This window comes from Taeniopygia guttata, chromosome Z (assembly GCF_048771995.1).
Source record: "Taeniopygia guttata chromosome Z, bTaeGut7.mat, whole genome shotgun sequence".
In the NCBI taxonomy this organism is placed as follows: domain Eukaryota; kingdom Metazoa; phylum Chordata; class Aves; order Passeriformes; family Estrildidae; genus Taeniopygia; species Taeniopygia guttata.
Window position 1 is genome coordinate 71,817,432 of NC_133063.1, and position 16,849 is coordinate 71,834,280.

At 35.0% G+C, this 16,849-nt stretch overlaps 1 long non-coding RNA gene across 1 annotated transcript; it reads left to right on the top strand.

Moving 5' to 3' along the window:
- The first annotated feature begins 375 nt into the window (after positions 1-375).
- LOC140681944 (uncharacterized) lies at positions 376-16,530 on the top strand. The gene is made up of 3 exons (XR_012053161.1): positions 376-654; positions 14,676-14,777; positions 16,348-16,530. It is a non-coding gene; the product is annotated as an uncharacterized lncRNA (long non-coding RNA).
- Positions 16,531-16,849: the final 319 nt, after the last annotated feature.

A 16,849-nucleotide genomic window follows, 5' to 3' on the forward strand; every position in this document is an offset into this window, starting at 1 on the left:
TCAAAAGCAGGTCAAAATGTACTAAATCCAGTTTCCAACAAATAGCTTCAATTTTATAAGTAATCTTCCCAATTCGTAACATTACAGAAAGGATGTTCACATTAATTAGTCGACAACAAAGGATATGATGGTTACAAAGAAGATTTAGAAATCAAAGAAGGAATACGTCATGGAATCACAGAATGTGCTGAGTTAGAATGGACCCATCAGGATCATTGGCTCCCCAAGAGTCACCCCATCTGCCTGGACAATTGTCCAAGCACTTCTTGAACATGGCCAGGTTTGGTGCTGTGACCACTTCCCCAGGGAGCTGTTCCAGTGCCTGACCACCCTCTGGGTGAAGAACCTTTGCCTGCTATCCACTGGATCCACGGGTAATGTAGCTGCCCTGACCCAGCTTCATCCTTTTTCCTTGAGTAATGAGAGTGAAAAGTTTGGTACTTGCCCCTCTGCTTCCCCTCATGAGGATGCTGATATTTATTTCTGTTGGATGAAAGTGAAGCATGAAATCTAACCAAGGTTCTGGGTATAATTCTTCTGCCTTGCTATTCACCTTTAATGTCAATGAGTACCTGTTTTTTCTGTTATTCTACCCTGGTAGATTTTATATCAATCTGCGTAAAGGTTTGAGAAGAACCTGGGCTTCCTGGTAAGGTAAGATTTAATTACTTTCATATCACTGGAAGAATTTCTTCACGTAGTAATGGAAAGGTGCAAAAAATTTACAGAAATATCTGTATCCTCTTGCTCTCTTTTGCATCAACTTCTGCAGAAATCCTATAAATTGACATAATTTAAAATGCATACTGAGAAGAATGTATTTTCTAACAAATTAATTCCATAGAGTTATGTAAATACTGTGGCATTTCGTAAGATCTATTTGCATAGGTCAGCAGCCATTTCAGGTCATATACAGATAAGATAGGAGACTAGCTGAAGTAATTTTGTTCTTGTTTCATTTAAAAGACATTACACATATATGTATGCATACACTGTTGCAAAAGATTCTTTTTGGCCTTTATATACATAGTACTTAACAGATGGTTTTGCCTAATGTGTATGAAGAAAGAAATAGTACTCATTTATCTTAGGCTCTTCAAAAATAGTGAAAAATATTACATTAAATAAGATCAATGCTATGTTTTAATTTCAAGTACTAGGGACAGGTCTTAGATTATTTTCACACTACACAGAGTGAAAGGATGATTGTAATATGGACTGTGACTGCCATCACTGTATCAATTCTTCAATGAAATCTTTAACAGTAATTTCACATATGGCACTGTAAAAGCCCACGTAAACCAAGTGAGAAATGTTAACTCTCTACATGTAGCTAAACCTCTCATGAAAAATGTTGTTCCATCCTGTGTGTGACAACCCAGTCCTGAGGGGAACAGATGCTCTGCATTTTTCAGGCCCTATGAATTATGCCATGCCATAATAATATATCTGAAAACCCATGGAGCAAACACTGTGCATTCGGGTTCTACAGTAGATCAGGCTCTACACCATCTCAGGGTGAGTCAATAAATGGAAGACAACCTTGAGTCCTGAAAGCAAGGCCAAATTTTCACTGTGCCATTAAGCCCATAACAAGAGTATTAATAGTAAAAAAAAAAAAAAAAAAAAAAAAAAAGATTCTGTGAAAGGATCTGTAAGAGGTATTCTAAAGGATAGGAAAGGAAAATCCAGAGGATTTCAACACTTCTTTCAAATTTCAGAATCAAATAAATTTTTCCTAGTTTCTTAATTTTTTAAGTTCTTCTCCCAAGAAGATTAAAGAGGGATCCTAAAGGCATAGTCCAGTTGCTGTACCTACCCTGCTCATGATCCTGATCACTGATCATCCGCAAAATCTTCCAAATGAATTTCTGCACACATATGCATATTCACCCAAATACACGAATTGACTACTCAAATGTTCATAGGTTTGACCTTTTCTAAAACCCACACAAACTATAGAAGCCAAAAACAGAATTAAAGATTAAAATTATGTGTCATAACTGTGTGTTGTAGTAAAGGTAATTACAATGTTTCAGTTGAGTTTCATTTTCAGAGTCTTATGATCACCAAAAATTATTATAATTCTTGATTATAGCCTCTGCTGAATCACCTGACAAGTGTAATACATTACAAAAGTGCAGATTTTTATGCCTTCTCTGAATAAAGAAGAAACACCAAAAGAAGAAGAAAAAAATTTAGAACCCCAGAGTTGTTTTTAAATGAATTGACCACCCTCTCACTAATTAACTCTCTTTAAGCCCCTCTTTTATTTCTAGCCCATATGTCAGTGCTAGTCTTTTAATTATCAAATGGTATGTAAGCCTTTTGTACAGTATTTTTAAGCTTTCAGAGAGCTCTGCCAAGCTGCATTATGCACCTTTTCCTTAAGCAAAGGCAAAGAGGCCTTATAACAGACCTGTTAATCCTGCTAATTAGTTGATGCTTTTGACACTCTTTCCCTAAATGCCTAAACATTTGTAAAAGATGCTGTCAGATCTTCCTTCTGTGTTCTAATGTCCTTTTCATCTGCATGGCCACTGGCCCAAACCAAAGTAAATCACCTATATAATCCTTTGAACATTTTCAAAGCACTGAGGGAGCAAGATTAAATGTGAGTACATCTACAAGCAGACTGCTGTACTCCAAGCATATGACTACCATAATGTCAAAAATATCCCAGACAGGTTGCTGAAATTTATTATTGGCTCCTAGGATCAGAAATTACACAGGGACCATCAGATAATATATCTTCCATGAAGAGTCATCCTTCAGGAATGCTCAAGAAATTATTCTTTCCATTATAATGGATCATTTTAGCAGATTTGTACATTTCAGTATATTCCACACATACTATGACAATTGAAAGCACATGTTAGAGAAACACCTTCTTCTGCAAAAATATTCAGAAGTCTCTACTTTTTACAAATTTCTTTTTATCCAAGATTTAATAGGTGGAATGCTCTGATTTAAGATTAAATATGAATACTTGCAGGCATATACGTTCACAATGCTGACATACAAGATAAGGACATACAAGGACATAAAAACCCTGTAATCAATTTTTGAAGGTTGTCCTTGTAGCAAAAGGACCAAAACACAGACTTTGAATACTGCAACTCCGACTGAAACCCAGTATTTTTCAGCAGACTTGAAAGGCCCTGAAAAAATAGAAGATAGTAATTACAGGACTGGTAGGTTTTTTTTTTTTTTCCAAGGATCCATTATTCAGATAATCTTCCAGGTGACAATACCAAACTGCACTAACCAAAATGAGTACTTGTGCTCATGCACAGATTAATACAAATCATTGTCAGTCATAAGGTCTAAATGAATGCAACTAAGAGATTTACAATAGCAGTTTAGAGTTATGAGGGATAAAATATGCTCCAATGGTATAAATAGTAAATAATGTTAGCATTACTCTTGTAATATTTTTGATCTCAAGAGGCTTAAAGCAAAATCTTCCACTCATCAACGCTTAAAATAAAAAGGAAAGAACAACAAAAATAGTCCTCTTGTTCAGTCATCAACTGTTTTCATACAAAATTGTGCCATCTCTTCTGGCACTACATCTTATGCTATTTTTATTTGATTACAGTTACTCAGTAGTTCCCCTGATTGTTTTCTTTTTACTTCTTTTGTTGCCTATACTCCCCAAATATATTTTAGTCATATATTTATATTTACACACATATATTTTAGTAACTTTTCTGTCCTCAGTGAAATGCTAATCTCATCAATAAGAACTATCTTTCCTGCATCATCTCCTGAACACAGCTAAAAATTTGATACATTATTGTCATACCAAAACTGTGTAATTACTTCTTTCCCAGAATCAAAAAAGAAAAATTCTACCTTACTTTGTCATTTTGCCTCAAAACAACTTTTGGTTCTACTACACCATTTTTAGGAAAAGGAGAATTAGACTGGCATATGAAATGCAAGATTTGGACAAAATATAGAGGTGTACAATGGCATGCTGGTGTTCATTATTCTGCACAAATCCTGAATAATACTTCTTGAATTATTCTAAAGTTTGCCTTAACCCTGAGTTATTTCTGGTACATGCATTCAAATGTGAGTATGCTGGTGTTATTTGTGATGTTATTAACAAAATAAATCATTTAAGAACTTTTTTGATGTCTGCTCAAATTGTTTACTGTACTCACTAGCAAACAGCATGTGCTTCTGTTATTAGATCCACTTCCCTGATCACATAAGGTTTGCTTTTGACATACATAACTTTTTTAGTGTTTTAGCACCTCTTTGATCTTCCTTCCATTGGTAAGACTTCTACCTTCCCTTTCATTTCTACTTAAGCCCCTGGGTTTTGGTTATACTTATTTCTTCCTCTTCTGCTACACTTCCATTCCTTTATATGCTCTCATATCTTCTAATGGTTTACAGTGTATTTGATTCTTTTCACTAGTCCAGAGAGTTAGAAAACTTTCATTTTGTTGCTGGCCTTTGTCCACTGGTCAGAGGACTACTTACTTACTACTACTTCCCTGTACACATCAGCTTCCAAGCACTTAATTTAGTATTCTCTAGGTTCCACAGTCCCTGCATTCAGTTAAATAAAGCATGTTCTTTCACCAGCTCTTTAAATCTTCATCTCTAGTGTCTCCATCATAATTTACCAGAGGTAGGCAGTCAAGTTTAATATTTCAGTCACATCTTCAGTGTCCAGAGACATTTATTGCCCCATGTCATTCAGTGTTTTCTCAAAATTTCTCTGTCTTTTATCAAATATTTCAAAAAGAAAGGGAAAAAAGGTAAATTTATAGTCTTGCCATCATTTGTTGTCCACCTTGAGACGACTAGTGGATTTTTTGTTTAAATGACAATTAGCACTAAAAAGAGGGCTGACTGGGAAGCTATGTGCCAAAGATGAGCAAAAGCAAATACTCTCTGACAATTTCACTTAGTGGGTCTCCTTTCTCACCATGTGACATGATCCGCAAATGGTGAGTGACTAGAAAGCAGAGTTAGAAAAATAAAAACACCTCCAATAAAAAAAAAAAGATTCACTGGTTTATCCTTGAAGAAAAATAGTCCTATTTACTGACAGATTCATTCTTATCTATGTTTTATGTCTCAGTTAAACTAAGAGTTGCAAAATGCAAGATTCTGCAATCCTGCGGTATTATATTTTCCAATAACATTGTACTAAAGTTAAAATTAAGAGATTCTTGCGAAATGACTTCTTCTTTATATATTGAGAATTCTCACAAAAATATTACGCAATTTACTATGGTACAACTATTTGTTCCTTACCTTTTTTATGGACCAAAATGTGGTCAGTCTTTGCTGAACTCATATAAACTACGTTATCATATAGAGAATATGAAACTGCCATTTTAATTCATCAAGTTATATGTTATGAAGTAAAACTATCCTTTCAGTTTTCCCTGGTAAACATAAATTACTGATAATAAAATGTACTGGGTACATTTCCAAATCACAAATGTCTTCAAGAAGCATTTTTACAAGGAGAGACTTTATGATGCTTGAGTTAATTTAACATGTTAATACTTTCAAGTGCTAGTTGCTTGCAAGACTGATTTTTGGATGTAAAAATAAACTTGACTAAGTTCCAGTATTTAAGTCATTCAGTCTCAATTGCAAGCAAATAGATATTTGAACATACAAGTTTGGGTGAAACACAGCAGCATTTCTCAACAGGTTGAAAATCAGATGACCTATAAAATGAAGAGTATATCCAAGTAGGATTTTTTACTATTTGAATTATTATTAGTATTCACTGAATTATTCTCCTGCTATAGATAAAATAGTAAAAACACCATTAGAATTTTTGGAATCCAAATATTCAAAATGAATGCACACATACAACACAGTGTCTGCAAAATTAATGCATGTGAATCATGTAGATGTATAAAAATATTGTACATTAATCTTACAGTGTTCAGTGTCTCATTTTTAAATTCAAGGCTCTAAAGAATAGATTTATCATGAATGCTATGTGACTTTGGAAACATAGTTAACCTAATATTTTTAGATCCTTCTTGGAAAACAAAACAAAGCTTCTTTTATTTCCACAAGAAACTCTAAGTACATTATATGCTTTGTTACCTTATAAGAAATTTTACAGGCTGTTACATGAGAAGAAATTTTACACAGTGTAACACATAGAAGGTGCTTTCACTTGCCTCACTTCCCAAGCTTGCTGTTGTTATTTGTTAAAGGAAACACACTTTTAGAAGAGCAACATTGATTTATAAGCAAAATGCTTTTTCATTTCACAGTAAAGGATTGCTCTTTTGTTTAGATAAATCTTATAGAACCATTATTAAAGCACCATGCATAGGCTACCTTGTCTTTATGGTGTAGAATTCTGTTCAAAACACATGCAGACAACTAATCTAAACTTTAGGATTAAAAAATATGTTTTCACAAGAAGTAGAACAGTTATTTTCACATGGCTTTTAGTAAATGTGACATAAAATACAAAATCTAAGTTAACTAAGTAAGAGTTACAATAATATCCCTGAAAACATTAAAAATATAAATTCATAAACAATATAGACTTAATCTCATGTTCAATTAATTAATCACAGGAAACCAGTCAAAAAATTGTCGTTTTCTAATGCATTTACATGATTTTGGAATTAGCTCACGAAATGTCTCTTCGTCTTATGAAATGGGGCATTTACTAGGCCATGCATCTCATATGGTAAGTCTAAGTAGAGTTTAATAATGACAAAGAATTAAAAACAGAGAGCCATGTGCCAGTTTTTGGCTTATTGTATTTGAACACAAACAATATCTTCATTTATGGCATTTTGAATAGCATTTTGAAATAATTCTGGTGTAACAGATATTTTGCTGAAACACTTAAGTTGTTTCATCTTTTTTCACAATATTCATTTGACAAAACCCAATTTTTTTACCAAAACCTTCCTCATTGTTGTGGTATTTATCTAACAGTGGAAAACTTTTAGCTAATGACAATACATTTCTACTGCATTGAAATTTATCAAAGAATAAAAAAACTCTTTTTAAATTTTTTTGATAGATTTTCTGTCACGGATCCAGGATTTTTAGTATGGAGCTTGATACTTAAGAACCCTACTTACCACTTTTCCCTATAGCACAATTTAATTGTTACATGCTGGCTATACCTTTCATTTACCTATCAGCTACTGATGGCCTAGGATGTTCATTATGCTTTGGTCAGATTCTATGATCACTGACAAATTGAAAAAAAAAATTAATAGTCTTTAGAAGCAAGTGATAAAGAGAAAAGATTATTTCAAATGGTGGTGATGAGGAAAAGAAGGGAACAAGGGACGAAGTTTCTGCTGATTTACTCTTAGTGTCACTGCCCTAGTACATGGTTTCACTAGAGAAAAAAATATGAAAATGATTACTCCATTTTAATCAGGTTATTCAAAGAAAACAGCTGCAACTACAGATTGCCATTTAGCCTGAAATTGAGATACCGAACTTCTTATGAAATTTACTACTAGAGAAGACATTCCCCATTTTTCTGCCACTTGAAATAATAAAGATATGCTCATGCCTTTAACCAGTTAAAATACTTAAAATGCATAATATTTTATGTACTGCTCTGCACAGAAAACTTGAGCAAGAAGGCTTTGATAGGAATGGAAAAAGCTTAGCAGCATCTGTACTCTTAGGATAATCACAGCCCCTGGTAGTCTTCAAGCCTCTTTAGAAGTCTGAATAATTTAACCAATATCACAGTGGGTTCATGCACTTGCAAAACATACTTCTAAAACTGGTGTGCTAATGGTTACATTATTCAAATTTCTAATTTCTGCCTTTCTAGATAGAAGTAGAGGGTAATAAGCACATGCTGGCTTTGGCCTTGAATGTTTATAATTTGGAAGAAGGATGTGACTACCCAGGTTCATCTCTAGTTGTTTAGCTTCTCTCCACTATGAGGTAGGGACTATAAACTCACAAGTTTTCTCTTCTTCCCATCACTTCTTTCTCCCTCCCACTTGACATAAGAAAGAAATTATGTATCTGATTATAGCAACTAAATTCATGACAATTCTTATCACCTGAAGTGGTAGCACGTAGCTTATATAGGTCATTAGTAACCCCTGAAACTGTTAAGAAAAGGTATTATTAATTCTCTAATACCATGTCATGCAGTGAAAGTGCTGTAAGATATAAATAATCAGATCTTTGCAAATTAAATCCTGTTCATACATATTTGAATCTGCTGTACGTGTTCAATGAATACATGGCATTTATTCATTTTCTGGGGTCTGACATTTGAATTTATTAATTTTCAATATATTAAAGATAGCATAATGTCTACAAAAGCAAAAGCATGAGAGATAAAAGTATAGTGAGATGTTTAAATTAATGTTGGGCTAACCTTGGAAAAAGTGAAAAACATCACTTTTCTCTGTGAATCACAGAGACTGAGTTTAAGCTCTAGATACAAATGCAAGCAATTATGATTTGTTTCTTATAAGCAGGGAAATTTATAAAAAAAAATGGGCCTTCTTCCATCAGCATTTGTGAAACAGGGACTTATACTGAATTTCACTGACTCTCATAGTAATAAAACTCCTGGTCCTAAATCCATAAAAATCCACAGTGTAATTGATTCAGGCACTACCTCTGAGCTTACATCATTGCTAGAGTTGTATCAGTTGCATTTCCTCATCTAAGTTGTTCTCAATTGTTAGACAAAAAACATTGACTAAGTAACCATGAGATAGGCTACCAATAAAATTGCTTTAGGATAGCTGTAATCAACTCACACTTAACCTCACTCTTCTGCTTGTATACATAATTTTAGTGTGGCAATGTTATTTTCTTTGGGTGCATGCAGAGAACCTTTGATACGTTCTCATGAGAATGCTGTTTCTGATTGAATGTAGTAGCAATTTTCAGTCTCTGTACATTGCATTGCAGTGGCATCAGGCCGCTCCTGTTTTACATGGTGTAAACCAAAGGGATGTCAGTACATAGCAGGGGAAAATTACAGTAGGACTCTGGTGACTTTGTTGGTCAAAAAATTTCTCAGTAACAGGTTCAGTACTAGGCAGTACCATGTCCTTTCATCTCACTGTTGTTTATGATCTTCATCCCATGCTGCTAGACCAATACATAGTTGTTATTCAAGAGACATTTTGAACTCATGTATCAAGGCACTTTTGGGTATCTGCTCTTTAGACCCATTCACATTCCTTGTGTCTATTGCTGCATATGAGATCTTACAAGTACAACTGCAGAAGCACCGAGACCGAGGAACTACTCTCAATTTATTATTTCTTTGGATTTCTTAACAGTTTCTTACTCAGCTTTGCTATGAATAACTTCTAAGACTTTGGATAGAATGGTAAAAGCTAAATTCCCTTTTCATCTGCAATAAAACTGCTGCTAGTCACTAGCAACATTAATCTATGATATCCTAATATGCTATGTATAATTAGAGTTGATCTTCAAGCATTTAAACCATTAAAAACTGCTCAGTCTATCTATTCAAAACCAGATATTAATTTAGAAAGACTTTTGCCATCAGGAAAATGGTTGTAATCCCAACAGAAATCCTCCACATAGGTAAACTGAAAAAAGTTGCAGACTATCTCGTTGTTACAGAAGAGCCTCTTATTTATGAAGAAAAGGAGAAAATATGAAAGCTTAAATGAGATTTGACTGTCATGATGTCCTGAAAAGAGTTTGAGCAAAGTTAGCTAGATCTGGAAACCAGAGTATAACCATGACTGTCAACTCCTTATACACAGAGGAAGATTCAAAATTAGCTGGCTAAAGTAGGTGTTAAATTTACTTTACTTTCTGGACTTTCTTAGAAGCATTATTTTTTAGATAAGGATAGGTATTGCATAGGGGAGTGGCACTGTGCCTTTTGTGCTGTATTAAGACAAGGAACTTGGAGACTTCTAAGGTTGAAAATATTCTATACGGACTGTAAAAAATCTAAAGAGAAGTATAGTAGATCTTAATGAAGCAAGATATTTCTACTCCAGGTTTATGAAGAGGTATCAAATTGTTATGAACACAAAAGAGGAAGAAGGACATGCAGATTAATTAATATTTCTCTATGCACAAAACAAAACTCCAGAAAAAACACTTTACCATGAAAACAACATTTTGTTATTAGGAATAAATTACTTCAAGCATGGAAACAACACATCTATAACCACAATAAGGAGCAAGGAATCTTTTTTTTTTTTTTTTTCTTTAACATACCTGTTTCTCTTGACCTATTTTAGCAATAAAACACAACTACTTTCTGTTCCTGTCATTGCAACTGACTTAGTGTGGCAAGACTAAGAACTCCAGCCTATGGTAGTTTATGTAAACACCCAAAATGGTTAATTTAAATAACACTTCACTACCCTTTCCAGAAAATAAAACAAGATTCATAATAAATTTCAAAATTCTAAATATTAAAGTGAGTACAACTTGATTTTGTTTGTTAGTTCATCATGCAATAGAAAGAAATGAAGATACAATGACTATAGTATATTGCCTTCATTAATCTCTTCTGAATATCCATCAGCCTTACCTTAATAACTACCAAGCAGGACTTGGTAAGCATGACTTTTTTGCAATCTCAACTATCTCATTAACATCAGAAATAACATCAGGATGGTCTACCAACAGGTGTTGGTACCTGTTGGTAGACCATCCTGATGTTTTGGATTATTATTATTTGGGTTATTATCAGATCATCCTGATAATAGTGTTTTGGGCTATTTTGTGAGACAAGCTGTATGATTCCACAAAAATACAGTTACCAGTTTGTGTAAATATTCTCACCTCTGCAATGTCTGACTTCAAAAAATACAAATACTTTTCTAAATAATTACAGGAAATAACAAATGGAAGTTTCTAGCACAGCCTATATAGGCTTCCTCTTGCTAGCTGGTCCAATGTACAAATTAACAATGTCAGTATTTTAAGAAGAGTACTCAGTAAGAATTTTAAAAAATCAGCTGGTGTTTCATTTCAATTTCTTAGGATAGAAGATTTCTGCTTACTCCTGTTTATCACACACTAATATCCAGAATGTAAGACTTGAAAATATGAATAAAGAGTAGGTAAGCCATGAATTTAATGGCACAGGAGGAAGGCACATTATTCTGGATTTGTCTAAATCAGCAGAGTCATAACTCTAGGCCAATGCTGACATAATATCAGACTTTAAAAAGTCTACTCATAATGGTTAGTTAGGGGAGTGTGTTGACGGTAATTTCAAGCATCTAAATTAGGAATTAAAGCTCCTTTGGAAACCACTGTAGAAGTACATTGCAGTACCATTAGTTATGCTTTAGTTATCTGCTTCTAGTATATAATGGGAATAATTTTGTTTGTTAATTTTTTTCTTTGCTTTAAGAAGTTATTAAAAAGTACCTCTCAGAAAACACCTAAAATTATGTGCCATTGACCTCCAGGGCATAAAATATGCAAATCTGTTTATATATAAGTCATATATTTACATTTAGTGTATATATACAAGTATACATATATAATAAATTAGTAACATGCACATACAAGATATCATATATTTAATATTTGATAAAATATTTTCAAACTTAAAAAATAATCTGGCAATGTGTAATTCAGAAACACAAGCATCGACTGTTTTCCTACTATAATCTTTTTTTTCACAACCCCTGCAAATGAATAGCATTGACCCTGAACCCTAGATATTATAGAACATTTTACTTCAGAGGACTATTTTTTAAATTATTTATTTTAGAACTTTTTAGTATTATTTTAGTGACACCTGTTCTCTGATTTTGTTATTGTGATGCTGCTTAGAATCAGTTAAAAAATACCCTACAGGAGAAGCTGTCATCATCCTTCCCTTTTATAACCTGAAATACTTGCCTGGTTGTATATCTGCTGCTTTTCAGGTATCATATGCAATATTTATTTCAAATCATGCTTTATCTATACACCCCAACATCACCTACTTTGTTTGAATGAGACTTTGAAGATAGTGTACTAAGAATTTAAGTTCTGCAAAGATGCACGTATTTAATAAATCTGAGAATTATTAATCACTGTGAATTCATAGCCCCATTGTAAAGCAAGTTTATAAATAGCTTTAGCTTTGCAGCAGTTAGCCCAGTCATGCACAGTCTTTGTAAAGAAGTTTAAGCAGAAAGATGTGCTAACTTACAACATTAAATATGATTTTCATTTTGTTATTCTTGTTGTAACATCTTCAGTGTAGTAGGACAGAGATACCTAAAGTAAGATGCTTATACAACTAATTTTCTTTTGATTTCATAGTTTGGCTGGTTCTCAACAATAATAAAATACAATACAGATATTCACTGCATAATTCACAGATATTACACTGTGTTCCATCATGCATGGTAAATTAAAATATTCCATTAACTAAACAAATTTCTGGTGCCATAAATCAAAGCACACTAAGTAAATCACAGTAAGTGAAAACAGAATTGCAATTACATCACATTGATTAAGCAGAGATGAGAAATAGTAAGATTTATCATATTTAATGGGCAAAGATGATTATGAAACACACAGTTTTGAGGTTTGGACTTTTTTATCCTTATGTTCTATTTCTGAATTGCATGTATAGTGTTTTTTAACTTCAAGGCATTATCAACACAAAGGAAGCCATTTTTAAATTTAAATGTTTGCAAACTTTTTATGAAACAACTTATAGCACAGTGTTGAAAACAGATATGAGGGTAATAGAATAATATTCATGTTGTGGTAGTGAAAAATGTCTGTTAAAAAAAGTGATATTTACATTGAGGATATTCTCTGTATACTCCAGTCAGCACCTACTTTGTGTTCAATGAAACAAACACAGAAAAGTAGGAAGTTTTCACTCAGCTGAGCAGCATGATGATATGACTTTCAGAACCATTTTAGGTTGTATTTTATGTTATTGTATGGGTGAATCTCCTGAGGGTATGTTAATAACTGAGAGCGCACCCAAATCAACCAATCAAATTGAACACAATTTTAGTTGGCCCACACAACAGCATTTGTATTAATCAAAGTTTTCTTAATGTAATTTAAAGATGGATATTTAAATTTGCAAATAGGCTAAACAAATGTGCAAATGGGTTCTTACTCTCATTTATCCCTTTCTTCTGGGTACATGTTTTCTGTCACAGAAGACTGACAAATGCTGGAGGATTGCAGTAAATCTGTTATAATGCAAAAATCTGACTTATGACATGTTGATATATTAAATTATGACATCCATTACTTTTGTTCTCAAAATTTTTGCTAAAATGAACAGACAGGAAATCTATCTGTTTGGCAGGTTGGTTGCAGTAAGTCTCAGGAGTCATGTTTTAAAATTTTGGTTTGAAGTGCTCTGAAACATTACTTGTAAGGTTTCTGAGCTGTTCAATTGAAATCTACTTCAGGTAAGAAGTTTGTCATAATCTTTTTTTGTTAGATATTTATAAGCTGCTGCAAGCTTTTATGACATTAGCTTTAGCCATGTGCTTCATATAGTTAGATGTGTTCTTCAAGATCTTCCTGAAAGTTTTAGGCTTGAATTTCCTCATTACTTTCTGTAACCCCTCATATTGTCTTTGTCTTTCATAGGTACCCGGGTATCACAGCTGGAAAATGCCCAGCATTTCTTTGTTTAAAAGCTATTTTCACTGGTTTAGAATTGTCCTAGACTTTATTATTAAAATTAAACTATTAATTTCAAGGTGCCAGCCTTATTGAAAATTATATTTAGTCAACATAATTTTGCCATACTTTTGAGCAGGATTAAGGGAAGCAACCTTGCTTTCTCTACATAACTGCTAACATTTATTTAAGAAATTGAAATATAATTAGGATCAAGACTCGAAATTTGACATAGAGAGGAATGTGCCTTTCAGTAGCTCCCCTCTGTGAAAAATCTGTTGACATCTGTAAATTATAAACCTCTGGATATTCTGTTTGCATATGCCATTGAAAATTTTCCACAACTGCACAGCAGAAGGCTTAAAAAAATCTACCATGGGTACATCTTGCTAACCTCAAGATTCAGTGTATAATCACCATATCTGCTAGATGACTAAGCATTCTTTCCTGTAAGTCAGTAATTAAGTGAACTTCTCTTCCAAGTACTAATTTGGCCAGCCAGGAGCAACTGACACATCAGGCTCAGGAATGCAGACATGAAAATCACTCTCCCAAGAAATTCCCAAAGGCTTTTGTCTGGCTTATAGCCACGGGAGGAAACAGAGAAAGCTACCAGGCTTGAATATAGCAGTGTAATGAGCTGGACTTGTCACAGAAATGCCAAGAGGAGCTGGGACACTATGACTTAGGCAGTAAGAAGGTATATTTTATTAAGAAAAGCTGGTGAACATGAGAACAAATGCATATCTTACTACACAAATGCACAGAACCACAGAATTACTAAAGCTAGAATGCACATCTAGAAATCATCCAAATACTTTGGAGCAGCGTGTGATGGGTGCACTCCTCCTGTCTGAGATAACTTAACTTTGGTCAAGGCAGACGCTCATCAGGAGGACCTAACTGAAATTAATCCTGGTGACTGTGGCTATCTATAAAGCAGCACCAAGCCCCACAAATGGTTTGGCTGAATACCACACTTAATAAGCATTCAAAACTTCATGTACACAGAAAAAAAGTCTGACAGAAAACCAACCACTTAATGCTATAATTATCTGCAGGCACCAGGGTCCATTGAGCTCTCCCTCCACACAGCTGTCTGAGCAGTAGTGATCTCCAGTTGCTGGGATATCCCTTACCTGACACTGGATACGAGTGAGTTGGTAAGTGACATGTTATGCATACATGTAAGATTTAAGATATGCATTGTAAGGTTACATGATAATATTTTTATCCCATATTAATTTTAATTTTATCAAATACTATCATTTAATAAATAGTATTGATTGCCAATCTGTAATTATTAAATGCTTTACATATATAAATTTTCTGATTAGAAATCAGTAAACTTCCTTGTCCCCCCTTCCCTCCTCTCCTCTTCCTCATTTTCACACAGACCTTTATCCTGAAAGTACCCATCTCCTATCCAGCCATTTTGAAAAGAATTTATGTGCATCCTAATTTTAAGCACGTGTTTTCTATTTTACTGTAACAGAGCCAATGTGTTTGTCTCCCAAAAGACTGAGCTCCAAACATATTTTCTGGACAGTGTTGACAAAAGTTAACACCTGCCTCAAAAATAGCTATTTGGAAAGCTATGCTGAAGCTTGCAAATCCTTCTAACCATCCATTGACCATTGATACAAATAGAATCACAGAAAAAGAGATTTACAGAATTGCCTGGGTTGGAAGAGACCCTAAAGGTCCGCTCCCTCTAGCCCCATTCAACCAGGCCTTTAACACTTTCCAGGGATGGGATACCCATAATTTCGCTGAACAACTTGTTTCAGTACTTCACCATCATCTGAGTAAGGAATTTCTTCCTAACATCTAATCTAAACTTGCCTCCATCAAGTTAAAGCCATTGCCCCCTCTCCTGTCATTATCTGCCTGTGTAAAACGTCCTTCTTCCTCTTTTCTGTAAGTCCCCTGAATGTAACGAAAGGTTAAAATTAAGTCTTCCTGGTGCCTTCTCCTCTCCACACTGAAAAAACCCATCTCTCTTATTCTGTCTTCACATGACAGAAGTGCTCTTAGTGGCCCTCTGCTGCACTTACTCTAACAGGCCTCCATCCTTCTTGATCTGTTGACCTCAAACCTGGACACAGTAATCCAGGTAGTATCTCACAAAACAAGAGCAAAGTGGGAGAATCACCTCAGTGTGGTGATGACTCCTCTTTTGATGCTGCCCAGGATAGGTTCGGCTTTCTGTGCTTTAAGCCCACACTATTGGCTCATGTTATGCTTTTCATCTATGCAGGTCCCTAAGTCATCCCTTCCTTCTGTTGTGTCAACACTCACACACCAGCTGAGCACCACTCAGCTTCACATCACCTGGTTTTGCACAGCCTGGTTTTTGTAGCGGGGCGGACATGGAGATGGCTTCTGTGATGTCCCAGATTGAGAAGCAAGATGTCTTCTATTACCATCTGTGTGGCAGTTGTCCTCTGGGCAGTTTTCCTTACCTCCTGTTAATGGGCCCATCAATGTCTCCCCACATGACTCAGAGGTAACTCCCTCCAGAGCCAGCGCTGTTTAACAGGGGATCAAGGACACACTGCATGACACAGAATGACATCAGCCCACTGTGAGATGCTCCACCCAGGGGGAGGAGCTAAGCATCCCCACCTAGATATATCCTGGGGTTTTGGGACAGAGCAGCCAGCCTTCCCACAGGTTTCCAAGAAGACACACCTGAGGTTTTCCACTAGACTGACTACACCTTTTCTACAGGACCACTGCTCCAACAGAACCACATCTGCCACTCCAGGAGGACTACAGCCACTCCAGTTTAGACTGCTACCAACACGTTGGCCAAAGGGGTGTAACATTGTTTTCTGACTCTGTCAGTGATTTTTCTTTTGTATTATTGCATGTATTTTGTTTCTTTTCCCTTTTCCTAATAAATTATATTTCTGACTTGGAGTCCCTCACTGGTTTTGCTTTCAAACCAGAACATGTGAGAAGCTGCTGAAGCTTCCATCATGTTCAGCTGAGCCAATCCCTGATGGCTCTGAAGATGGACATGTTGCTGGCCAAAACTGGGCCAGTGAGAGAGGCTGGTAACACCTCTGTGATGACTTATTTAGGAAGAACATCAAAACACTGTGGGCATGTACAATTTTTTCTAGCCAGAGAAGAGGAAATGAGAACATGTGAGGAAAACAGCATGGTACCACCTAGGTCAGTGCAGAAGGAGGGGAGGAGGTGCTCCAGGCATTAGAGCTGAGATTCC